We start from the raw sequence: 27,154 nt of genomic DNA, 5'->3' as shown, positions 1-27,154 counted from the left end.
TTAAGAAAAACAAATAGTAAAATATACAAATATAACCCCTGCTATGATTATATCTGGCTATGAAATGAGCTTATCCACCACTTTAGCTCCTAGCAAAAAACAATACTGTGACAAAAAGTTTTAAACGTGAAAGGCCTTTTGCATATTACACCGTCATGTTCAGGGTAATAGCCATGTTTCTGCAGTATATGTTGATTTGAACATTGGCTTGTTTTTGTGAGGTTTAGGAAATTTTGCCTAATTAGAAATTTTTGAGGGAGCAAAACTCTACTGTAAATTTTCCTTAGTGGAATTTTTAGACTCTGTATATGAGAGTGCTCTTTGTGCATTTTAATTGAAAGGTGGTGAGATTGGGTAGAATTGGTGTACATGTGTAAAAACTTTAATTTGATAGATAAAATATAGCAAAGCTGAAGAAAATTCATTTATACATCAATAATCTGCATTTTCTGCGTTGTCTTAATTTTATTAAGTTTAATTAAAATTATTCAGCTTTTACTGTGTCATTCAGTTAGTTCTTAAGCATATAAAAATACATTTTTGTAGCTATTTTACCAGCAAATACTGAAAACTTGCTATGGAGTACAGTTTTAGGATATGAAAACTGTGGTTTATCAGAACAAGGTAAAATACAACTCTGTCTTGAATTATGGCCAAGGAGGTTTATTTATGAAAACATTAAAATGACATCTTTATTAAAAGGAATCTTATTTTCAAGGACATTTCAAATCATGAACTCCAAAGGGCAGTGTTATATTTGGTGTCTGATATTCCTTGAATAAATGCAATATATTTACCTTGTAGAGTTTGTTGCAATTCCATTATTGCACAAAGTATTCAAGCATGTGTCTAAGTTATACATAGTAGTTTTGGGGAAGTTGTTAAGCTGAAGTTACAATCAGGGGGTCTGACACAGAAAAGGATGAATCATGGGTCATTTCACTATTCAACAACACCAGTAGAAAGGTATCCCCAACTTCCCTTAAAGCCTTGCATTTTGACTTTGTCTAGCTGCAGGTCAGCTGATACATAACTATGACCTACTGCAATGATCACACCTTTTGCTTTTGTGCCTTAACACAAGGCACAGATCATGAATAGCAGCACTGCTGTTATGCTTTACAGATCAGTTAGTACTAGACTTAACAAAGAATCAGGATTTATGACCCTGCCTTGATGCTTTTGACCATATTTCAAAGCTACATAATACTAACAATACATATTAAACTATATTGCAATGCTGTAGTAATCGAGACAGTATGATATTGGCATAAAGCCAGACACGTAGATCAACAGAACAAAATAGCATCCAGAAATAAAGCCATGCACATATGGGCAATTAATTTACAACAAAAGAACCAAGAATATCCAGTGTGGAAAGGACAGTATCCTCAAAACTGGACAGCCACATTTAAAAGAATAAAACTAGACTACTATATTATGTACAAAAATCAACTCAAAATGGATTAAAGATGAACGTAAGATCTGAAATCAAGAATATTGGAAGAAAACACAGGTGGTAACCTTTTTGAAGTAGTGGACCTTGGTGATGATTTTTTTGGATTTGAGTCCAAAAGCAGAGGCAACAAAAGCAAAAATAAACAAGTGGGATTACATCAAACTAAAAAGTTTCTGCACAGCAAAAGGAATTATCAACCAAATGAAAAGGCATCTTACTGAATAGAAAAAAATATTTGCAAATTGTTAGTCTGATAAAGAGTGAATACCCAAAATATATAAAGAACTCATATAACACAATAGAAAAACAAAACAATCAAATTAAAAAAATAATCAGAGGATCTGAACATTTTTCTTTCAAAGAAAACATACCCATGGCCAACAGGCACATGAAAAGATGTACAACATCACTAATTATCAGGGAAATGCAAATCAAAACTACAATAAGATATCACCTCGTGTTTGTTAGAATGATTGTTTTCAAAAAGACAACAAATAAATGTTGGCAAGTATTTGGAGAAATGGGAACCCTGTGCACTGTTAATGGGAATGTAAATTGGTACAACCACTACAGAAAACAGTATAGAGGTTCCTCAAAAAAATAAAAACAGAACTACCATATTTTCCAGCAATTTCACTTCTAGTTATTTGTCCTAAGGAAATGAAAACACTATCTTCAAGAGATATGTGCACTCCCATGTTCTTTGCAGCTTTATTTATAATAAACAAGGTATATAAACAATCCAAGTGTGTACCAATGGATGAATAAATATGATGTGGTACATACAATAAAATAGTCATTAATCATAAAAAATAATGTAATCTTGCCATCTGTGAAAACATGGATATATTTTGAAGACATTATGATAAGTGAAATAAGTCACACAGAGTGAAACAAATGCCCTCTGATCTTACCTTGTAGAATCTAAAAACAAACAAACAAATAAACAAGCAAACAAAAAGGAAGCTCATACATAGAGAACAGATTAGTGGTTGCCAGAGGTGGGAAGTAGTGGTGGGAGAAATGGGATAAGGGAGTAAAAAAGTACAGCCTTCCAGTTATAAAATAAGTAACTCATGGGGATAACGTACAACATGAAGAGTATGGGTAATAATACTGCATAGCATTTTAAGCTGCAAAGAAAGTACATCTTAAAGAACCAAGATGGCGACATAGGTAGACACACTGCGCCTCCTGGCACAACCAGAACTTACAGAAAATCAAACAGCAAGGAAGTCCAACACCAAGGAGATAAAAAAATGAACCTTCATCCAGACCAGTAGAAGGGGCCAGATGGGCAGCTGGGGTGGAGAGGACTTACGTTGCCCTGGCAGGACTGAGACTGGCGGAGTGTGGGAGGAACAGGGCAGGCAGTCTGACCACTAGCATACCCTGCGGCCCCACTTTCGTGCACAGAAAAACCGGGACAAACGTCAGGGAGTGAAGCAGACCTCGTAACCCAGGGCTCCAGCTCGGGGAAATAAAGACTCAAACCTCTAACTGAAAACACCCGTGGGGGTTGGGGTGGCAGCAGGAGAAACTCCCAGCCTCACAGGAGAGGTCATTGGAGAGACCCACAAGGGCCTAGGGCATGCACAAGCCCACCCACTTGGGAACCAGCACTAGAGGGGCCCAATTTGATTGTGGGTAGCTGAGGGAGTGACTGAAATCCAGCAGAGAGTGGAGCAGGGCGCCATTACTCCCTCTCGGCCCCTCCCCCACGTACAGCCTCACAGCGCAGTGACCAGCATTACCCCACCCCAGGGAACACCTAAAGCTCCGCCCCTATAAGTAACAGAAGCACCAAGACCAAAAAAAAAAAAAAAAAAAAGGCCCAAATGACAGAACACTTCAAAGCTCCAGAAATAATTCAGCTAAGCAGCGAACAGATAACAAACCTATCTGATGTACAGTTCAAAACGCTGGTAATCAAGAAACTCACAGAATTGGTTGAATTTGGTCGCAAACTAGATGAAAAAATGAAGGCTGTGCTAAGAGAGACAAAGGAAAGTGTACAGGGAACCAATAGTGAGGTGAAGGAAACTGGGACTCAAACCAACGGTCTGGACCAGAAGGAAGAAAGAAACATCCAACCAGAAAAAAATGAAGAAACAAGAATTCGGAAAAATGAGGAGAGGCTTAGGAACCTCCAGGACATCTTGAAATGTTCCAACGTCCGAATTATAGGGGTGCCAGAAGTAGAAGAGGAAGAACAAAAAATTGAAAACTTATTTGAACAAATAATGAAGGAGAACTTCCCCAATCTGGCAAAGGAAATAGACTTCAAGGAAGTCCAGGAAGCTCAGAGAGTCCCAAAGAAGCTGGACCCAAGGAGGAACACACCAAGGCACATCATCATTACATTACCCAAGATGAAAGATAAGGAGAGAATCTTAGAAGCAGCAAGAGAAAAGGACACAGTTACCTACAAAGGACTTCCCATAAGACTGTCAGCTGATTTCTCAAAAGAGACCTTACAGGCAAGAAGGGGCTGGAAGGAAGTATTCCAAGTCATGAAAGGCAAGGACCTACATCCAAGATTGCTCTATTCAGCAAAGCTATCATTTAGAATGGAAGGGAAGATAAAGTGCTTCTCAGATAAGGTCAAGTTAAAGGAGTTCCTCATCACCAAGCCCTTATTATATGAACTGTTAAAGGGATTTATCTAAGAAAAAGAAGATAAAAAATATGAACAGTAAAAATGACAGCAAACTCACAGTTATTAACAACCACATCTAAAACAAAAACAAAAGCAAAGTAAGCAAACAACTAGAACAGAAACAGAACCACAGAAATGGAGATCACATGAAGGGTTATCCACAGGGGAGTGGGAGGGGGAGAGGGGGGGAAAGCTGCAGAGAATAAGTTGCATAAATGATAGGTGGAAAATAGACAGGGGGAGGGTAAGAATAGTGTAGGAAATGTAGAAGCCAAAGAACTTATAAGTATTACCCATGGACATGAACTATAGGGGGGAATGTGGGAGGGAGGGGGTGGGCAGTATGGAGTGGAGTGAGGGGGGGAAATGGGACAACTGTAATAGCATAATCAATAAATATATTAAAAAAAGTTCTCATCACAAGAAAAACAAAGTTTAACTATATACACTGTACAAGGATGGATGTTAACTATGCTTCTTGTGGTGGTTATTTTACAATATATGCAAATGTAAAATTACACTCTATCCCTAAAACTAATATAATGTTATATATCCATTATGCTGCAGTAAAAAAAGAAAAAAAAAAGGTAATAATGGCAGGTTAGACGACCCTGACTTTGGTGACTTGACTGTGGAGAAGTAATTTTGTTCATTCAAATTATATCTATGTAAAATGAAGGAGACAGGAAATCTCTATGACTCAATGTATTTTCTGGAAATTTGACACATTATAAATCAATTCCTTTTGGTAAAATAAATATTATCCTAAGAAGTATAATTAATGAATAATGGCATTATTTTGTTATAATAAAATATGACTTAATTAGATGCTTTTCTTGTGGAATTAAGAGCTGTGAAGAGGGAAGAGAGCACACTGAATATCACAAGTCTGGAGAGAAAAAAAATTCCTGGAGGAATGTGGGGGCTGAAGAAGGGACTTACATACTAAGAATAGAGTTTATACAGGTGACAGAAAGATGCAGAGTCAGTCTGTCTTGTATCATCTTCTTGTAATTTTCTTTTTTTTAATATATTTATTGATTATGCCATTACAGTTGTCCCATTTCCCCCCCACTCCACTCCATCCTGCCCACCCCCCTCCCTCCCACATCCCCCACCCCCATAGTTCATGTTCATGGGTCATACTTATAAGTTCTTTGGCTTCTACATTTCCTACACTATTTTTACCCTCCCCCTGTCTATTTTCCACCTATCATCTATGCTACTTATTCTCTGTACCTTTACCCCCTTCTCCCCCTCCCACTCCCTTATTGACAACCCTCATGTTCTAGTTGTTTGCCTAGTTTGCTCTCGTTTTTGTTTTGTGTGTGGTCGTTAATAACTGTGAGTTTGCTGTCATTTTTACTGTTCCTATTTTTGATCTTCGTTTTCTTAGGTAACTCCCTTTAACATTTCATATAATAAGGGCTTGGTGATGATGAGCTTCTTTAACTTGACCTTATCTGACAAGCACTTTATCTTCCCTTCCATTCTAAATGATAGTTTTGCTGGATACAGTAATCTTGGATGTAGGTCCTTGCGTTTAATCTTGGGTAATGTAATTATGATGTGCCTTGGTGTGTTCCTCCTTGGGTCCAGCTTCTTTGGGACTCTCTGAGCTTCCTGGACTTCCCAGAAGTCTATTTCCTTTGCCATATCGGGGAAGTTCTCCATTATTTGTCCAAATAAGTTTTCAATTTTTTGTTCTTCCTCCTCTACTTCTGGCACCCCTATAATTCGGATGTTGGAACGTTTCAAGATGTCCTGGAGGTTCCTAAGCCTCTCCTCATTTTTCCAAGTTCTTGTTTCTTCATTCTTTTCTGGTTGGATGTTTGTTTCTTCCTTCTGGTCCATACCATTGATTTGAGTCTCAGTTTCCTTCGCATCACTATTGGTTCCCTGTACATTTTCCTTTGTTTCTCTTAGCATAGGCTTCATTTTTTCATCTGTTTTTCGAATAGATTCAACCAAGTCTGTGAGCATATTGATAACCAGTGCTTTGAACTGTGCATCTGATAGGTTGGCTATCTCTTCATTGCTTAGTTGTATTTTTTCTGGAGCTTTGAAGTGTTCTGTCATTTGGGCCATTTTTTTTTGTTTGTCTTGGCGCGTCTGTTACTTTAAGGGGCGGGGCCTTAGGTGTTCACTGGGGCGGGGTAATGCTGGTTGCTGCGCTGTGATGCTGTACGTGGGGGAGGGGCCGAGTGGGAGCAATGGCGCCCGCCTCACTCTCCTCCGGATTTCAATCTTTCACTCCGATACCCACAATCAAACTGGGCCACTCTGGTGCTGGTTCCGGAGTAAGTGGGCCTGTGCACACTCTAGGCCCCTGTGGGTCTCTCCAACAACCTCTCCTGTGAGGCTGGGAGTCTCTCCTGCTGCCGCCCCAAGCCCCAGGGGCGCTTTCAGTCAGAGGTTTGAGGCTTTATTTCCCCGAGCTGGAGCCTGGGTTGCACTGTCTGCTTCGCTGCCCGCCGTTTGTCGGGTTTATCTGTGGGCAAATGTGGTGCCGCTGGGTGCTACCCGCTGCTCTGCCTGCCCCACTCTCCGCCACTCTGAGTCCGGCCCTCTGGGTTTATCTGTGCAAATGTGGGGCCGCGGGGTCTGCTAGTGCTCGGACTGCCTGCGCCGTTTGTCCCACACTCCGCCTGTCTCAGTCCCGCCACAGCCACGGGAGTCCTCTCCACCCGGGTGCCCCCTCCGCCCCTCCTACCAGTCTGGATGAATGGTTATTTTCTATTTCCTTGGTGTTGGTCCCCCTTGCTGTTCGATTCTCTGTCAGTTCTGGTTGTGCGAGGAGGCGCAGTGTGTCTACCTACGCCGCCATCTTGGTTCCTCTGCTCAAAATCCGTATCATCTTCTTGTAATTTTCAAGTCACCTATGAGGACCACTGTGATTATAGCAATCCTGCATACCAAAACTTCAGACCATGAACTATTTTGTAGTTCATTGCACAAAGCAAAATTTACAAACAAAATGCAAAGTAGGAACAAATTAGCTGACCATGGCCAGAATTCTGACCTGTTTTTTGTGAGTAACGTCTAATTTTCTCATCCATGATGTTAAAATCAAAGGTGCATTATCTACATTCCTGCTGTTTTCAACACATAGAAGGATGTCACATTAATAAGTAGTTAAATACACTTCACCAAGGACAAGAAAAACCCATAATAAGTAAAATAATGGTATTTTATAATCTCTGCCTATGCAAAGTGCTAATCTATATGGAGTCAATTATTGAAAGACATATGTGACAGGTGGGTTTAAATCTTGAATCTATCATTTAACTGGCTGTGTGAACTTACCCTGTTGTTCAACTTCTCTGAGTCTCCGTTTCTTAGTTTATATAATAGGACTGGTGATCATTCCTATTATAGAGAATGGTTTTATGAATTGGAGATCATGAGCATAAAGTGTCTGCTCTAAGAGGGCTCTTGGCATGTGGGAATGATTATCGCTATGTGTGTGGGTTTATAAAGTGCTTTCTTATTAGCATATCTCTGACGAGGAGTGTTTTGCTCTGTATGAGCAGACAAGCTGGTACATAGAAGACAAGTAATTAAAACCATTAATGTTACCAAATTTTTAACCTATTCATTCTACAGGAGAAAGTCTTTGAAGGAGTACTCGTACTTTTATTTTCTGTCAGCAGCTGTTAGGAAACTAACTTCTAGTGAACCTATAATTTTTTTAAACATGTTTAGTCCGCTCAGCCCTTTGCTTCCCACTAGAGAAAACTGCTCTAAGACGCCAGCAGTCATGAGAGTATTTCTTTATGATACCTCGTTATTATATAGCTTCTTATTTCCAACTTGCTCAGATTACTTTAAATATCTCATATAATTTATTCCTCTATTATTCTTTTAACATTCCAATGATATATTCTGGTTCATTTTACCTTATCAACCTAATCTGCCAATTCTGTATTATTTCATTTTATTATTTGAATTCATTTTTCCCACTTTATTTTTTAATTGAGTATCACTAGAACCTTTTCTTCATCTGACTTAATAACTATTTTAAATTAAGGATCTTGTTAAGCACACTGTAATTTATATGCTAGTGAACATGATTCATGTCTGTGTAAAAACAGCCTAGCAATCCTTCCAAGATACAGCATGACAATAGAAGAAAACCTGGCTTTATGGCATGAAAACAATTGAGAAATGTTTTTAAGTAGCTGTTCTAATGTTTGGCCAAATTGAGTAATAAATCATATCAATTGTAATACTAAACCATAAAAAACCTGAGTAGTAGATGCAGTTTTGTTGTAGGTATGCTAAGACAGAGAGTATTCCCGCCACAAAAAATCCCAAGTATAATTACTAATCCCAAACTATAAAGTCAACCTCCTATACCATGGTGAACTTTGTGGCAACCACTTTAAGGACCTTGGTTTTATTCGTAAAAGCTGCATTCTACTATAGCCTGAATGTTGGTGTTCCACTGAAATTCATATGTTGATACCTAATCCCTAATGCTATGCTATGCTATGTTATGCTATGTGGAGGTGGGGCCTTTATGAGGCCTTTAGAATGGGACTAGGGCCATTAAAAAAGAGACCCCAGAGGGCTTACTTGCCCATTCCACTATGTGAGGGCACTTTGAGAAGACCCGTATCTGTGACACAGGAAGAGATCCTCAACAGCCATGGAATCTACCAGTGACTTGAACATCCAATTTCTAGAACCGTGAGATAGATGTCAGTGTTCGTTGTTCATTCCACACAGTCTATGGCATTTTCTGATAGCAGCTCAAATGGACTAAGGCACATTCCTCTGATAAAACTTGAAACACTAATAATATCAATATTCAGAAGAAAAATTGAAAATATCAATAGATTCTTTCCCTACCTACATAAACAGCGATACAAGAAGATTTTCTTTATTTTTTCCATCTTTGTTTCTGAGCACTTTTCTCCCTCTTCACCACATAATTCAAGAAATGTCAAGGATGTCTCATGCCATAGCTCTATTTAATACTAATGCTCAGTTTGAAATGCCAATGTATTTAAAACATTTGGAGGAAAAGAAATGTCAGTATCTCAAATAAATAAACTTCCATAATCGCTGTGATGTGGTAGAAATTATATAAGCCATTTCCTGTTTGTCCAGTTATGAGAAATGGTAGGTGACAATAAAGAGAAATTTTTAAGATTCTGTTCCTGTCTTTATGTTGTACCATAAGTCAGTGGTGCCCACGGGAGCTATCAAAATGTTTATGACTCTTTGTTTCTACACTAAATGGTCTCGGCTGTCTGTATTTTTAAAAATATATTTTTTATGCTTACTGTGGTCTCCCTTTACTCAATCTTCTCCATCACCACAAGTTTAACTGTCCTCGTTACCCATTTTTACTGTCTGATGTATTGGAACCCCACTCTCTTGTGACTTTCTGAATCATTTATTTTGTGAGATGGGGAAATCAGCTTTACTTGTTCAAATTAACCATAAAATAGAAGTAAGCAGAGTAAGAACTGGGTGAGCACATAATATTAAAGCAAAGTCCAGATACCCAGATACATCTCCTGTTTCTAATCTAGAAATACTGAATAGTTCTGTGTTTAAATGGAAAAGAATATTGAATATGAAATGACCACTGGAATATAGACAACTTTACAAATCAGTTATATTTATTGTTTTGTGTGTGGAGTTATTTTAAATCATTTATAAAGAAGAATCAATACAGAAGTAACGAATTTACCTAAAAACTGAAAATTATTTAAAGTAGGAATAGGACCCAACATCATATAATATCAACTATTGGTTTTGTACAACTGTGGTTAAGTATGTAGAAAAAGTCATTACCTTTTCTGTGTTGGCAACAACAAGCTATCATTTTTTTTAAGGAAAGTGTACCATTTCTGTATAAACATCAAGCATTTTATTTTAGGTGAAAGATGTTTCATGGGAAGAAATGAAGTAGTTTTACCCATTTACGTTAAAAGCGGTGCAAGGCATGTCATATCCTTTATTTGTTTATTTGTTATAAACTACTTTCATTTTATTAAACAAGCAGCCAAGTTGGAATGTAATTTTTCAGAATTGTACCCCTTGCAGGCACTTTTGAAAATAAATAGTGTCAGCTAATTAAGATTTTTAGGCTCCAAGTATCAATTACCTCCAAATAAAACATCTGAGGGAGCAGTATACTAGAATTTTGTAATCTGCGCACAAACGCATGTGACATTATAGCAATGGTATAAAGATCACTAAGCAAACAACTAGAACAGAAACAGAACCACAGAAATGGAGATCACATGGAGGGTTATCAATAGGGGATTGGGAGGGGGAGAGAGGGAGGAAGGTACAGAGAATAAATAGCATAAATGATAGGTGGAAAATAGACAGGGGGAGGGTAAGAATAGTGTAGGAAATGTAGAAGCCAAAGAACTTATAAGTATGCCCCATGGACATGAACTATAGGGGGGGAATGTGGGAGGGAGGGGGTGGGCAGGACGGAGTTGAGTGAAGGGGAGGAAATGGGATAACTGTAATAGCATAATCAAATAAATATATCAAAAAAAGATCACATGCCTATTTTGTTGTTGAAAGGCTTTTGTATCAATGTCCCAGAAAGTAAGTATCTCATGTGACATAGTAGATATGTTCCTGAAAAGTCATATTAAATTAAATTTATTGAAAATTCTACTATGTGTTTGACCTTGGGACAATTACATCACCACAGCTGTTTAGTAAGCACAGGTGTAGCCACACTCACTGATAAAATATTGAAACACTGCCATCCTGGAAGAAAAACTAACTACAGAGTTAAGTCTCAAAAGTACTTCCCCCAATGTTTTCCTAGCTATCACAGGTGTTTGTAGAACTCCTTGGATTTTCCTAAGATGCAGGGAGTAAGGAGGGTTGATAAGTCCAGTTTGTTCTGATGGGTTGGTACCGTACTGCTTTCTAAGTAGTTTGACTAAAGTTCTGCCTGCCTCAGCCCAGTTCTAAGTTTAGTTCTTGTAAATGAAAAAAATTAGACAACATGATGTTTTCTATAAATGAAAAATAAGACATTTAAAATGTGACTTGTATTTTGGTATTTAAAAAATACATATTGAGTGGCTATAACGCACAGTTTCTCCAGAAGACAACAAAGCTAAACAGCTTCCCTCCCTCACTCCTCCACTCACTTCCCCTTACCTTTCCCACTCTTCATCTTCCTTTACCTCTTCCCTCTTTTCTTCTTCATCTTCTCTCTCCAAATTAGTAACAAAGTAATTGTTTTATCTAGATTTCTTTAAAGCAGCCATTTGAATTAGCACGTAAATACCATAAACAAAATATTAAAGAATTTGAAAAAGGGAGATTAATTCTGACTAAAATGCATTAGGGTGGAGAGAGAGAAAATGTGAAATATAGTCTTCACCTTGGAGGTATTTGAGATTTTGTGTGTAAATTTGGAAGTCTGGACAAAATAAAAAGAGAGAGTATTTCTGCTTGGAGGGAATTGTGCATGAACTGCAGGCAGATTTGTGCAGTGGGGTTGAGGGGCAGGTGCATGGTTGTGCTGTGCAGTAGGACTCGGCATTGATGGACAGATGTGTCCGTACAGTACCAGTTACCAGTGGCTTTTGGGGACTTGAAATGTAGCTAGTGCAGCAAAGGAACTGTATTTTTAATTTTGTCTAATTTAAATTTAATTTTCCATAACCACACATGGTCAGGGGCAACTGTATTCGACTGTGCAAGTTTATTAGCAGGAGTATAAGGCTTATGTTAGGGAGGGAGGGAAAAAAATTTAGGAAAGTGCATTGAAAAACAATAACAATTCAATTAAAGACTTTAGACATACATTTTATGTGATAACAGTGGTGGGAGCAGGAGGGGCAAAACATTTTAAAGCAGGGTAGTGATGCAAACGAAATAGTGCTTTTAGTAGATTATTCTAGTTGTGGTGTGAATGGCAAATGAGAGGAGGGTGAGAAGATTGGAGCCCAGTTAGAAATTGGTAACTATGATCTAGTGGTGCCAGCACACCCTGAAAGGTGTCACATGTAAAATCAATCATTTGTTTTAACAAAGCTAAATGAGTTTTTCAAAAATTATCTCCTCCCTGAACTTTTGACTTGGCCAAAAATATTGCTCAGGTTTTTTTCTTCCATAAGCTGGCTCTAGCATTGCTTAGTTGTTTTTAACTTCATTTGAAATAATTTTATTACATTGTATTGTTACAGCTGTCATATCACCACAAATTTTTTTTTTAATTATCAAAACTGGTAAATTTTGTGTAGCTATTTTAATATTGAAGAGGAAAGAAAATAAGCAATGTTTTTGACATATTGTGCTTTTTTATTTGAAGAAAGGTAAAAACATAGCTAAAACACAAAAACAATGTGTGCAGTGTATGAGAAGGTGCTGTGACTGATCGAATGTATCAAAAGTGGTTTTCAAAGTTTTGTGCTGGAGATTTCTCGCTGGCCCATGGTGAGGCAGACCAGTTGAAATAGATAGAGATCAAATCAAGAATTAATTGAGAACAACCAATCAATGTTGCACCACGCAGGAAATAGCCAACATACCCAAAATATCCATTTCAAGCATTGAAAATCATTTGCACCAGCTCAGTTATGTTCATTACTTTGATGTTTGGATTCCACATAAGTGAAAAAAAAACTTTCTTGCCCATATTTCTGCATGTGATTCTCTACTTAAATGTAAGGAAAAGTTTGTTTTTGAAACAAATTGTGACGGGCAATGAAAACTGAATACTTTACAATAATGTGGAATGGAAGAGATTATGGGGCAAGCGAAATGAACTACCAGCAACCAAAGGCTGGTCCTCATCCAAAGAAGGTGATGTTGTGTATGAGGTCTGTCCAGAAGGTATCCAGCCATGCAATATGAGAGATTTATTGAAGAGCATACAAGATACAAGAAACATTATACATAGGACAATGATGCCTCAGTCCCCTTCAAAGTAGACACATTAGGACCTCACACAGTTTTCCCAATCATCATTAGCTGCCCTGTCATATTTTCCTGAATCTCATCCACAGCTTCAAATCTCTTCCCTTTCAAAAGTGATTTTAATTTTGGGAAAAGCAAGTCACGGGGCACCAAATCTGGGCTGTAGGGGGGCTGAGTCTCCTGGGTGATTTGATATGTCCCCGCCAAAAAACTCTGCACAAGACATGACTCGTGAGTGGGTGAGTTGCTGTGAGGAAGCTGCCGGTCACCAGTTGCCCATGGCTGCAGCCTTCTGAATCATCCACCATAGATTCTGTGGAGGAATATTCATACAATGCAAAATTTGATGCAGATTCACTGCTCTACTTGCTTAGTCATTTTGAATGCGACAGCCACACAGTACACATGCTCACTCAATGGCATCTACTGCCCACACTGATTAATATAGTGAGGTAATTGTTATGCATGCGCATTCCAGTCTACTTTCCTTGGCTGCCAGATTACATCAATGTTGCTCAAACCGTTCTCCTTATATCAACAATGGATTGACTTTTTCTGGACAAACCTTGTATTTAGTGAGACTGGAATGGAATCCTTTCTTATGAGCTCCCTCCAAAAAACCAAATGGTTAATTCCAACAAGTACTCCTCCCAGTCAGACCATCTGAAAACAGCACTCAATGAAAAGCAGCCAGAATTAGTCAGGATAATGCAAGATTTCATGTTTCTTTGACAACCAGGCAAAAACCTTTACAGCTTGGCTGAGAAGTATTGATTCATCTGCCATATTTACCAAAACTTTTTGCCTAACTCAGTATTTTGCAAATTTAGGTTTTTCTGTAACTTTTGTGTATAGTTCAAATCTTGGGGGACTGCCTACAGTGATTAATTTTCAAAGCTCAGAATGATTCAATATACTTTTATTTGTTCTACAGCACAAGACTGTTGCCCTGTATGATATGAAACCAACAGAAGAGAATTCTTTTATTTGTCTTACTTTTTCTCCTCAGTTCTTCTCCAGCATTTCTGTGATAGTTACCATGTGTTAAGTGCCTAAAATGAAGTTCTAAATGGTCATGGCCTCCCATAAAACAGCTGTTTGTCATTGTAATTGACTTAAATGTTCATTTGCAGACCTTGGTTCTGCTCATCAGTGCCTGTATTTATCGGTAGTAGGTGTCACAGCATTCATAAATGCTCGAACCTTTGCATACATTCTTGGATTCCTGTTACGCTCAGGGTAGGGAGCTGCTCGCCATCTAGAAAACTCATTGGCAGAGATACCACAGATAGGGCAGGAAACAACTCAGGAGGTGGCTTGCTTGGCACAGCAACAGCAATTCTGGGCATTGAATATCAGATCAACAGCCTGGTATGCTAGCCAGAATGTCTGATTGAGCACCATGGTCTTCACAAATACATCATTTTAGATGAGATTTAATGAGGGCTGATGCCAAGGAATCTGAGCAATCTTAAGAATTCCAACAGGGAAAACACACGTCAATTAAGAGAGACATAGGGACAACCAGTTGTCAACATGTACATTTTTTTTTCTTTTTCAAGAATTTGTTCTTTTGCATATTTGCCTTTGTATAAAACTGCAGAATACAAAGACAGTTAATTTGAGATTACATGTGTTTCTATTTTTGTTGTTAGCAAATTGGACTGCATTTTTCCTTGCCAAAATTTGTCTTCAAAGGGGATTATTCTTTTATTGTCCAGAATAGCTTTTGGATTTAGGCATAAATAGAAGGGTTTATAATTTCTGGTCTCTAAGTACAGAAACCCTCATATTGTAGATTTGTTTTCCAATCAGAAATCCTTTAAGCATTCTATTGTAAATGACTGATATTTAGAGAAAGGAGATTGTATAGAAAAATAAATGATGATAGGTCTGGATTTAATTCCTGACTCCTTCCCTTATTAACTACGAGATCTTGGTCAAAATATTTATCCTCATTGAGCCTTTGTTTCTTCATCTATAAACAAGTATAACAGTTTTACACATAAAGTCACTATATTGTAATCATTAAATATCACAACTATATGTACAATACAATAAAAGCTAGTTTGCTTCTGTGGTGCCATAGGAATTCACAAACCACTCTTAAAATGGCTGATCTCTCAAAAAGATGGGAGGGTGAGAAATGAAAAAGCACCTTTACAACACCAAAAGAAGGCTCATCTCATTATAAAGACATATTTCTTTGCAACTTTAACGTTGTAAACCTTATGACCTCATTGATAACCCATTTAGCCTGTCACAGAAAATGTTTGTGGAAATCTATCTTTCGTATTTCTGTAAAAGAAAGATACATTTTCTTGGTGAAATTTGATTAATGGAAACCAATTTCCTTTGTTTTTGAAAGTAAGTGCATATTGCTCATTTCCTCTTGAAGAATATTGAGTTTGGGGGGAACATTCCTTTTGACTTTATATTATGGGGGTTTTGAGAAGGCTGGGTGGGAGTACTGTGAAACTTTGGGGATCAGAAAAGCTTAAGCTGACTGAGAACAATTCACCCAAAAGAGAAATAAGAACAATGTCTTTTGATCTTTAATAATTATTGTGGTTACTTATTTTTTTTCCAAAAAGAAGACTTCTATCACCTGAAAAAGTGGAAATCTATAACAATAAGAAAGTCAATCAGCTTGGTTTGGTTCAGTAATTTCATCTCACTGTTTAACACACCATTTAATATGTGTCATTCTTGTATTTCCTTTGCACTCTGTATAGAGTGCCCACTGTGTGGGATCATACGCTAACGTACCAGAAAAGTTCAAAGTAGCTATTGCAGATACCCCAAGGAAAAAAAGAAGAGAGTGTCTTAATTAGTTTGCAGTTGAAAGGGGTGTTCTAAATAAATTCAGTGCCTGCAAATGGAAAAGCAGTCAGCTGGAAGTCTCATTAAGTGCATATTAGCTTGTATTAGCACCCTGCAAATCTGTGTACAGTGCTATATTCTCACTGTTGGAAGGTATGTCTGAGGAGTACAGGCTGAATTCCTTCAGTCTCCTTCTCAATTTTCTTTTCATTCATATACTTTCCATTTATGGGCTCCCTGTGTTACTCAGGTCCATATTTTTGTAGTAGTCAGAGTTATTTCTTTTCAAATGACTCTAATAGCATTGAGTGATATTTTTAATGTTTTTGTTTTTGTTTTTTTTCTTTTTTTGTTGTTGTTCAAGTACAGTTGTCTCCATTTTCCTCTCACCACTCTCCCCTGCTCCCACCCCCATCTCCCACCCTTCATCCTATCCCCCTTTGGCTTTGTCCATGAGTAATACTTTTTGAAATGATAATTCCACTCAACTTTTAGATGAGGTTGATGTCTTAAAAATGTGTACTTATTTCCTATAGTTTGTTTGAGAGCTCTAAAGAGTGTTTGGAAATAAAGAAAACATGAAAATCCCCATGGTAAGAAAAAAATATGTAGTAGAAGTTTAGAAAATATCAGTGTATTTTATAGGTATCATATTATGTACATGTCCTACTTTCTTTCTTCTCCATTTTAACTTTATTTAAAGAGCTGACAATTTCTTTGGAAATACATAGTACTGAGATTCTTTGGGGAAGGATCTGTGCTTTCTATTGTCCTTACCATTGTGGAATTTACACAGAAATGTTATGTCTAGAAAGACTACTGCCACACACAGTACTTCCATTGGCTAACTTTTAGTTTCTTATTATCATACTCAAAAATACTTTTTTAGGCCCTTTTTTACTAAGAGAGAGAGAGAGAGAGAGAGAGATTTTAAGGAATTGGCATACATGGTTATGGACTTTGACAACTCCAATATATGTGGGGTGAACCAGCAGCCTGAAGACCCAAGAGGAAGCCCATGTTGTAATTCAAGTCTACAGGCTGTCAGTCTGGAGAATTTCCTCGAAAATCAGTCTTTTTTTTATTTTTTAAATTCAGGCTGTCAACTGATAAAATGAGGCCCTCCCTCATTGTGGAGAGCAATCTGTTTTTCACAAATTGTGCCAATTTAAATGTAATATAAATCTATATAAAAATAATATAAATATAAATGTAATATAAATCTAATATCTATAAATATAATATAAATGTAATAAAATCATCCTTACAGGAACATTGAAAATAATATTTGACCAAATATCTGAGCACTATGGCTCAGCCAAATTGACACATAGAATTAACCATGACAGGTCCCAAAAGGTAAAGAGAGAAAAGGTAAATGTTACTTTATCAGCAATAGTGAGCTTTTTTATTTTACTCCAGCTATACCCAGATAATCTTTTTTCCCCCCTCTAATTATGGCTGGTCGGATACTGTTAAGAAGACCAAAAATAACTTTAAGTAGGATGGTACATGTGTCTGGACAGGCCTTAGCAGCCCTCTGTGCCTATTCTCTCTTCTATGTACAGGTGTTGGAGAGTAGAGAGGATGATTTTATGTTTTTTTTTTCAAATTTGTGAAAATAAGTCCCTGGATTATTTTCATTCTTTCCCAAATTCCAGGTTGGGAATCAATTGAGATGCCTTAATGTAATCTTCAAATGAAAAACATCTTGGAGATATAAGTATTTCCCCAAAACATTTTAGAAATACTTACAAGCAGACTAGGACATTGTTGCACACAGCCAAAATAATTTAACAGAAAAAAATACAGCACTTACATGAAATTTTTGTAACAAAAGGAAGAGAATTTTGATTCCATTTATTTTGTAAGTTATATGCATTGGAAGGAGAGAATAAAAGCTATTAACACCGTGTTTACTCAAGAAAATATGTTCCATTATTAAACAGTCATATCCTAAAAGCCATTAGGACTTTAGTGGTCATGTCCTACAGAGTTATGGGAAGAAGTTACTACATGTTGTAGAACTTACAGGCAACAAAAATCATGGTCAATATCCTATTATGCATGAAATTCTACTTGTGGTAGCAAGGAAGAATAGACAAAACAATAGATAAAACAGAGTATGCTTCATACTCCGTTACCACTTGGAAGAAATATTCTCTAGGTAAAATGGAAAATATATCAATAGGCTGAAATGAGGGGACACTTCTGAGTAAAGATCTGAACCTTCAGTTTGAGGCTTTGAGCCAAGGCTGTGAATTAAAAACTGAAGAACAAAAAGTCTCTTTCTAAAGAACATTAGTAAACTGCCAAACCACATATGTGCAGTTCCTTCTAAAAGTGCTGATAGTGTCCAAGTGTTGACTTGACTACAGTTAGAATTTGTCTCATTGCAAAGCGAATATATATGCATCTAAGGAAGCACTTAGTAAATATTACCAACTCTTATACTCAATAGCAGTCGATCTGAATTATCCTTTACAAAAAGCAAAACCAATGCATTTTTAAAGAGTTGGCAAAATTTTTTCCTTTACTTTTGGGACACTGTTTTCCACTCAAATCATCATTAAATGGGTTTTATTTTATTTACGTGGGTACCTCATTGGGATATACCACTTTTAGTGTGCAATAAGGCAGGAAACGATAAAGATATGTGAACCCAGAAGGAATAAGAGACTGGAGAAGGTCACATCACAGCAAATTTGAAACTAGAAAATAAGTAATTAAGATTCAAGTTTAACTATTTTTTTGGTTTTTTGTTTGTCTTTTCACTAAAATGACAGTGTAAAAAGTCAAGGAGTATCCGAATTTTCATCAGAATACTCTTCCATGAAACTTGCAATTGGTCCCACCAGATTTTTCTAGCAGTAGAGATAAAACTATAAATAAAAATACAAAATTGTTTTAATGTCTCTTTTGAACAACTAGGTTTATATATTGTTTTTCCTGTATTTCAAAGTAAGGCCACAGCTCCTTATTCTGTACTACAGGAGCAAAAATGTTGATTCTCAAAAAGCAGGTTTTCTGGCCTGGAGGAGAGACCAGGACACACAATGAGAAGACCAAATGGAAAGCAGAAAATACTTACCTTGAGCATTGAAAAACCTCATGCTGTCTGACTCTCTCCTCCCACTCGGATCCCTGGCAGAACCCTGGTAGCTAGCACTGTTCAGGCAGGAGAATGGAAGCATATTCTCTAGGGAATCTTCTTCACCCCAGAGAAAAAAACAGCAGGAGTTCTCCAACTAGAATGAAATCAATCAGATGACAAAAGACTTGGGTCAACAAGACTCGCTGTTAACATTAGCAAAAAAACAAGAATTATGAGATACTTGAAGAAAGAATCTTATACCAAAGAGACAAAACAAATAGAGAAAATAAATTAGAAGAAAAAAAAAGGTGATGTACAAAAAGAAAACTTTAAAAGAAATGTGATTTGTATCCTCAAAGATAGTTTTTTACATTCCTTAAAACAAGAACAAGGATTCTTTTTAATGCTGGAAATTAAATTATGACAGTATAAGTGAAAAATTCAATAAAAGGTTTAGGGGACAAAGTTGAGAAACTATTCTAGAAAGAAAAGTAAAATATCAAAATTGGAAATTAGGAAAAGTGAAAAATAACAGAAATTTAGAGAAACAGTAGAAAAGGTCCAACATCTTAAAAAATGAGTATGTCAGAAATAGAAAACAAAAAATATAGAATAAGAAATCATCAAAGAGAAGAATTTTATGAAAAGTTTCCAGAATATAAGGGTATATGATGCTATATAGATTAGACCTACTATGTCTACGGTAGTACAGATAAAAATAGATTCACGTGAAGGCACTTAATGAAAAGTCAGTACTCTGGAACAAGGAGAGATATCCAAGCTTTCACAAGGAATATTAATATGGAATAAAATAGTCAGAATAGCAATACTGGAAGCTAGAAAACAATAGGACCAAGGCCATGCTTTATGATGAGACAATGTGTTATAATCTAGAAATCTATGACCAGGACAAAAAAGACTTATCTCCCATGAACTTATTTTCAGAAAAAACACTGGAAGATGTTCTCAATTAAAATTTGTGAGTAAACCAAGAAAGAAGACAAATCCTGGGAGTAAGGGATTCAACAAAGAAAGTGGGGAAATTACCAATCACGAGATGAGAGCTGTAGAACAGGTTAAACGAATAAGCAGAGAAATTTGGACTGGGATGGGTTTTATGAGAAGGGATGTCTTTTACAAGATAAATTTACAATTAATTACATGGGTAGAGGTGGGCACAGGGAACAAAATGAAGGCATTTGTAATAGTGTCAACAGTAAAAACAAAGTCAAAAAACAGAAAAGAGTTATAATATATACCAGCAGGGGTGGGGGAGGTGGTACTTAGCTTATTGCTAGAAAAGCAAAAAAATAATGGCAGCACAAATAACACAGTTTGTAAAAGACAAAAACCTTACCACAATCAGCTGAAAAAATAAAGCACCAACATTTGCAAAAAAAAATTAAGAGTAATCATAATATCTGACATTTCTCTGCTGTATACAGTGTTTCCATCAACGTGGCAAGGCAAACACTGAATGCTGACCCAATCCATGATATGACGCAGTGGTGCCGAGAGGACGAAGTGGCAGGTAATGTGCAGTGTGTTGGAGGCAGAGCCTATCAGGGGGTTGTTGAATGAGAGCCAAATTTGTATTTTTCAAAATAAAAGTCCATAAACAGTACCTAAAATGTTCTATTATCCTCTTCTCCATCAAAAAAAAAATCAAGTAGCAATATAATAATATGGAGAGATTTACAAGTAAATGCCAATAGAATCATGTAAAATGTTCTAAAGCAGCTGTCTCTGGGAAGGAGGAAAAAGGTGAAAGTGGACAGTGGCTTTTGCATACAATATATAAATTTTTAAACCATGTGTATATAACTTTGATAAATAAAGCAAATAAAAAAATTTAAACATGTTTATGTTATATTACAAATTAAAAATCACTTAATATCTGTTTTGAAAATTATATTTTATTGATTATGCTATCACAGTTGTCCCAATTTTCCCATATTGACTCCCTGTGCCCGGCACCCCCATCCCCTCAGGCAATTCCCACACCATTGTCTATGTTCATGGGTCATGCATATATGTTCTTTTGCTACTCTATTTCTTATGCTTTACTTTATTTCTCCATGATTATACTGTAACTACCAATTTGTACTTAATCCCCTCACTTTTTCCACCCATCCCTCTGACTCCCCCACATGGCAACCATCAAAACATTCTCGGTGTCTGTGATTCTGTTTCTGTTCTGTTTATTTAGATTATTTAGATGATTAGAATAATCATGGTTGTAGGCCCTCATTTTTCATCACATTGATTATTTCTTGCCAATCCTTTCTAACCTGCAAAGCTCCTTTGGAGAAATTTGCTGACAGTCTTATGGGAGCTCCGTTGTAGGTAACTAATTACTTTTCTTTTGCTGCCTTTAACTCTCTTTGTCTTTAACCTTTGGCATTTTAATTATGATGTGTCTTGGTGTGGTCCTCTTTGGGTGCATCTTGTTTGAGACTCTCTGTGGTTCCTGCACTTGCATGTCTATTTCCTTCACCAAGTTAGGGAAGATTTCTCTCATTAATTTTTTTAAACAGGCTTCCAATTTCTTGCTCTCTCTCTTCTCCCATGGCACCACATGATGTAAATGTTGGTATTGTTGAAGTTGTCCCAGAGGCTCCCTATACTATCCTCATGTTTTTGGATTCCTTTTTCTTCTTGCTGTTCTGATTGGTTGTTTTTGCTTCTTTTTACTCCAAATTGCTGGTTTGATTCACAGCTTCATCCATTCTACTGTTGATTCCCTGTAAATTGTTCTTTACTTTAATTAGTTCATCCTTCATTTCTGACAGGATCATTTTCATACTGTTCAGGTACTCACTAACTTCCTTGAGCATCTTTATAATCAGTGTTTTGAACTTTGCATTTAGTATATTGCTTGTTTCCATTTTGTTTAGTTCCTTTTCTGGAGTTTTGTTCTTTCATTAGGTTATTTTTCTTTGTCTCCTCATTTTGGCAGCCTCCCTGTGTTTGTTTCTGTGTATTAGGGAGAACTGCTACATCTCCTGGGCTTGGTAGAGTGACCTAATGGATTAGGGGTGCTGTAGTGGCACAGCCTCCCCTATTAAGTAAACTAGGTACTCAAACACCCACCATGTGGTCTGTGTCCACCCTCCTGTTGTAGTTGAGACTTGATTGCTGTCAGTACATCTAAGATCAGCCAGTATCTGTGTTCTGTCCAGGCTCATACAGTGTAAGCTTCAAAGCTCTCTGCAGATGGCTACTCTTTGTGCTGGGCTTGGACTCTTATCTCTATTACACTACCTCTGATAATAGTTTGGCTTCTTTCTAATTTGACAGATAGATATAGATAAATAGATGTCTAGATAATTATAAATATCAACTTTATATAAGTGTAATATATCATTTAGAAGGATGTGTAGATGCAAGGTCATTCGTGGTTCTGTGAAATATCAGATTGTGGATTTTGCCTATTTTTCTATGTAGTTTCTGGGTTTTATATCTTAAATTCTAATGGAAAGTTGGGCCTGTTTTAGGTATTCTATTTTTATTTTATTAATCTACTAAAAATTTAAAATATTAATACAGAAATTACTTAAATGATTATCTCTATCTTGGGTTATACTTGGAAGAAAGGCTATATATTCAATGACTTTATTGCATTTCTGTTAGTAAGAAATATTTTTAACATACATAAATGTATGAGAACACTATATTGAATATTAATATTCTCTGAAGATGTAGAATAATTGTGAATTTTTAGATTCCTATGTATTCATCTTGGATCACATTCCACATTCTCTCCCATGGAAGTAACTACTGATTTGATATTTATCAATTTCATATATGTCTTTAAAGTTTAACATGAATATTTAATTCTAAACAATGATATTAGTTTATATTAATGCACATTAATGTAGCATTAATTCATATTTTAAACTGTTATAATTGATAGCATAGTGTATTTCTTTACCATGAATATTCTAAAATTATTTTATGGAGATCTCTTTATATTGACATATGTACTTTTAGTTCACCATTTTCACTAGTGTTTACTATTCTATTTTATGAAAACAAACAAAAAAGTTGCCATTTTTCTATTGATGTAAATTTTGCTTATGATTTCAACAATGTTGTAATGATCACACATAATGATAAGAGTTTGTCTAGGTGTGGAAAGTTTCATAGATATTGCTGCTTTTATGTGTAGATGGTTATTCTAGTTTAATTTTCAACCAGTATGGCATGTCTCCTTTTACTACATACATTGACCATTTGTTTATACCATACTTTGATATTTTTCTTTGATGTGGAATAGAATATCAATTGTTGTAATTTTACTTTTCTGATCACTAGTGATCTTTTACATTTTTTTTTACATGTTTACTGACCATTCAGGTTACTTCTTCAGAAATTGTTATTAATTTTGCATATTTTAAGAAATATGGGTCCTATTCTTATGTTTAGGAGTTCAGATATTTTGAATATTCATTCCTTGTATATCTCATAGCTTGTAAATTCCCTCATTTTTTGCCATTAAAAAAATCTGCCTTTTAAAAACAGAGCATTCATTTTTAATAAAACTCAATTTATCGTTTTTCTTATCACATTAGTTTTATATGTTCTCACAGAAATTACACTCTGCTGCAAACCCATACACATAATCTAAAATTATATATTTTGTTTGTGCTATTGTTAACTCTATGAAGCATCTGTGAATCCATTTCTTTCACATGGTTTCATAATCACATCCTCAAAAATCTTCTGTAATTTGTATTTTTGTATATACACAGGTCTATTTCTAGGTTTTCTTTTCTACTCTAGTATTCTGTTTGAACTCTCCATCCTTCTGCATTGATTAGTATAATTATATAATGTCTTACTGCATTAGACTTAGGTGGGAAGGCAGGCAAAAAGAAGGAAAGTAACAATCAATTTACTTGTCAATATGGATGTTAAATCGCACAATGGAATTCTGTCTAGCATTCAAAATGAATGAACTAAGATTGCATGTATTAACATGACCCAATCTTACAAATATGTTATTTCAGGATAAAAACCAGTTGGTGTTAGATACTGTATGATAACATTTATGTAAGTTTAAAACACACACACACACACACACACACAATCTGGTTATGTGTGAAATCTTCAGAATAATGGATGGGAATAGTAAACACCATCTTCGGGAAAATTGTGTCTTCTGAATAGGAACGAGAAATGGATGGTTGAATTATATATGTGATTTTTTAGTTCCTCAAAAATAAGATCTAAAAGAACTATAGAAAAAATTATTATGTCCATCATAAAATATGGGTTACATTTGGGTAATAAGAACAGGTATTTTATAATCTTCTGAATTTTTCTGTATTTTTTGGAATATTACCTAACTCATACAAAGTAAATATGTAAACTAAAAATGTATTTTAAGCACTGGCTGGTGTGGCTAAATGTAATGAGTGCCAGTTTATGAACCAAAAGGTCTCCAGTTCGATTCCTAGTCAGGGCACATGCCTGGGTTGCAAGCCAGATCCCTGTTAGGGGACGCATGAAAGGCAACCACACGTTGATGTTTCTCTCCCTCTCTTTCTCCCCCATTCCCCTCTCTCTAAAATAAATAAATAAGCCAGGCAGTGAGGGACCAATACCATATGATCTCACCTTTAACTGGAACATAATCAACAAAAGAAAAAAGCAAACAAAATATAACCAGAGACATTGAAGTTAACAACAATCTAATAATAGCCAGAGGGGCAGGGGTAAGGGATAGTGGGGAGAAGGGTTTTCAGGAACTACTATAAAGGACACATGGACAAAACCAAGGGGGAGGGTGGAAGTAGGGGAGAGAGGTGGGTTTGGCTGGGGTGGGGTAGAGAGGTAGGGAGAAAATGCAGACAACTGTAATTGAACAATAATAAAATAATTTAAAAATTGAAAATAAATAAATAAATAAATATTTTTAAAAATGTATTTTAAAATGAGTCAGTATCTCAGGTAAAGATGTTGAAAGAAGTGATAACAACTCTATGTCTACATTTTTACAATAATATTAGTTTGCTATAATATATGATCACATTTTTCTCTTATTATTGCAGATACATCATTTTTCCATTTGAAACCCAATGTAATGTTCATATGTCTTTTATTTTATTTTTTTAATATCTACATTCACGAGAGAACCAAGATGGCGGCGTAGGTAGACACACTGCGCCTCCTTGCACAACCAGAACTGACAGAGAATCGAACAGCAAGGGGGACCAACACCAAGAAAATAGAAAATAACCATTCATCCAGACTGGTAGGAGGGGCGGAGACGGGCACCGGGGTGGAGAGGACTCGCGTGGCTGTGGCGGGACTGAGACAGGCGGAGTGTGGGACAAATGGCAGTCCGAGCACTAGCAGACCCTGCGGCCCCACATCTGCGCAGATAAACCGAGAGGGCCGGACTCAGAGTGGCGGAGAGTGGGGCAGGCAGAGCAGTGGGTAGCACCCCGTGGCACCAAATTCGCCCACAGATAAACCTGACAAACGGCAGGCAACGAAGCAGACCGTGCAACCCAGGGCTCCAGCTCGGGGAAATAAAGCCTCAAACCTCTGACTGAAAGCGCCCCTGGGGCTTGGGGCGGCAGCAGGAGAGACTCCCAGCCTCACAGGAGAGGTTGTTGGAGAGACCCACAGGGGCCTAGAGTGTGCACAGGCCCACTTACTCGGGAACCAGCACCAGAGTGGCCCAGTTTGATTGTGGGTAGCGGAGTGAAGGATTGAAATCCAGAGGAGAGTGAGGCGGGCGCCATTGCTCCCACTCCGCCCCTCCCCCACTTACAGCATCACAGCTCAGCGAGCAGCATTACCCCGCCCTGGTGAACACCTAAGGCTCCGCCCCTTAAAGTAACAGACTCGCCAAGACAAAAAAAAAAAAAAAAAAAGGCCCAAATGACAGACACTTCAAAGCTCCAGAAAAAATACAACTAAGCGAGGAAGAGATAGCCAACCTATCGGATGCACAGTTCAAAGCACTGGTTATCAATATGCTCACAGACTTGGTTGAATCTATTCGAAAAACAGATGAAAAAATGAAGCCTATGCTAAGAGAAACAAAGGAAAATGTACAGGGAACCAATAGTGATGCGAAGGAAACTGGGACTCAAATCAATGGTGTGGACCAGAAGGAAGAAACAAACATCCAAACAGAAAAGAATGAAGAAACAAGAACTTGGAAAAATGAGGAGAGGCTTAGGAACCTCCCGGATGCCTTGAAACGTTCCTACATCCGAATTATAGGGGTGCCAGAAGGAGAAGAGGAAGAACAAAAAATTGAAAACTTATTTGAACAAATAATGAAGGAGAACTTCCCTAATCTGGCAAAGGAAATAGACTTCCGGGAAGTCCAGGAAGCTCAGAGAGTCCCAAAGAAGCTGGACCCAAGGAGGAACACACCAAGGCACATCATAATTACATTACCCAAGATTAAACGCAAGGACCTACATCCAAGATTACTGTATCCAGCAAACCTATCACTTAGAATGGAAGGGAAGATAAAGTGCTTCTCAGATAAGGTCAAGTTAAAGAAGCTCATCATCACCAAGCCCTTATTATATGAAATGTTAAAGGGAGTTACCTAAGAAAAAGAAGATCAAAAATTGGAACAGTAAAAATGACAGCAAACTCACAGTTATTAACGGCCACACATAAAACAAAAACGAGAGCAAACTAGGCAAACAACTAGAACATGAGGGTTGTCATTAAGGGAGTGGGAGGGGGAGAGAGGGGGAAAGGTACAGAGAATAAGTAGCATAGATGATAGGTGGAAAATAGACAGGGGGAGGGTAAAAATAGTGTAGGAAATGTAGAAGCCAAAGAACTTATAAGTATGACCTATGGACATGAACTATAGGGGGGGAATGTGGGAGGGAGGGAGGTGGGCAGGATGGAGTGGAGTGGGGGGGGAAATGGGACAACTGTAATAGCATAATCAATAAATATATTAAAAAAAAAATCTACATTCACTGTAGGAATTTCCAACTCATATCTTGTCTTGGGATTTCTCCTCAAACAGGAGTAGACAGCACCTGGCAGTTCTTCCCTACCTGACAGTCCCTGCCTAAAAACTGGCTACTCAAAAACTGTGCACCTAATTCAAGGGTAAAATTCAGACCTGAGAGATAAAGAGCCTTGGAAATTTTGAAACTCTGATAAATTTAGTATGATTGTCTAATGAATGTTTTATTAACATCCCTAGTGA

The 27,154-nt window shown here is 37.0% G+C and overlaps 1 protein-coding gene across 5 annotated transcripts in view; it reads left to right on the top strand.

The window, feature by feature from the left end:
- LINGO2 (leucine rich repeat and Ig domain containing 2) overlaps positions 1-27,154 on the top strand; it is a 1,230,686-nt gene that overhangs the window by 642,726 nt on the left and 560,806 nt on the right. For 4 of the 5 annotated variants that reach the window (XM_071221629.1, XM_045193700.3, XM_045193701.3 and 1 more), the window contains one exon: positions 20,397-20,482. The exons of the other annotated variant lie outside the window; for it this stretch is intronic. The gene's annotated coding sequence lies outside the window, so the exon portion shown is untranslated. The remainder of the gene's footprint in view (positions 1-20,396; positions 20,483-27,154) is intronic. 5 annotated transcript variants of the gene reach the window in all.

Source organism: Desmodus rotundus, chromosome 1, assembly GCF_022682495.2.
Source record: "Desmodus rotundus isolate HL8 chromosome 1, HLdesRot8A.1, whole genome shotgun sequence".
NCBI lineage: Eukaryota > Metazoa > Chordata > Mammalia > Chiroptera > Phyllostomidae > Desmodus > Desmodus rotundus.
This window is presented reverse-complemented; position numbering and strand designations above follow the sequence as displayed.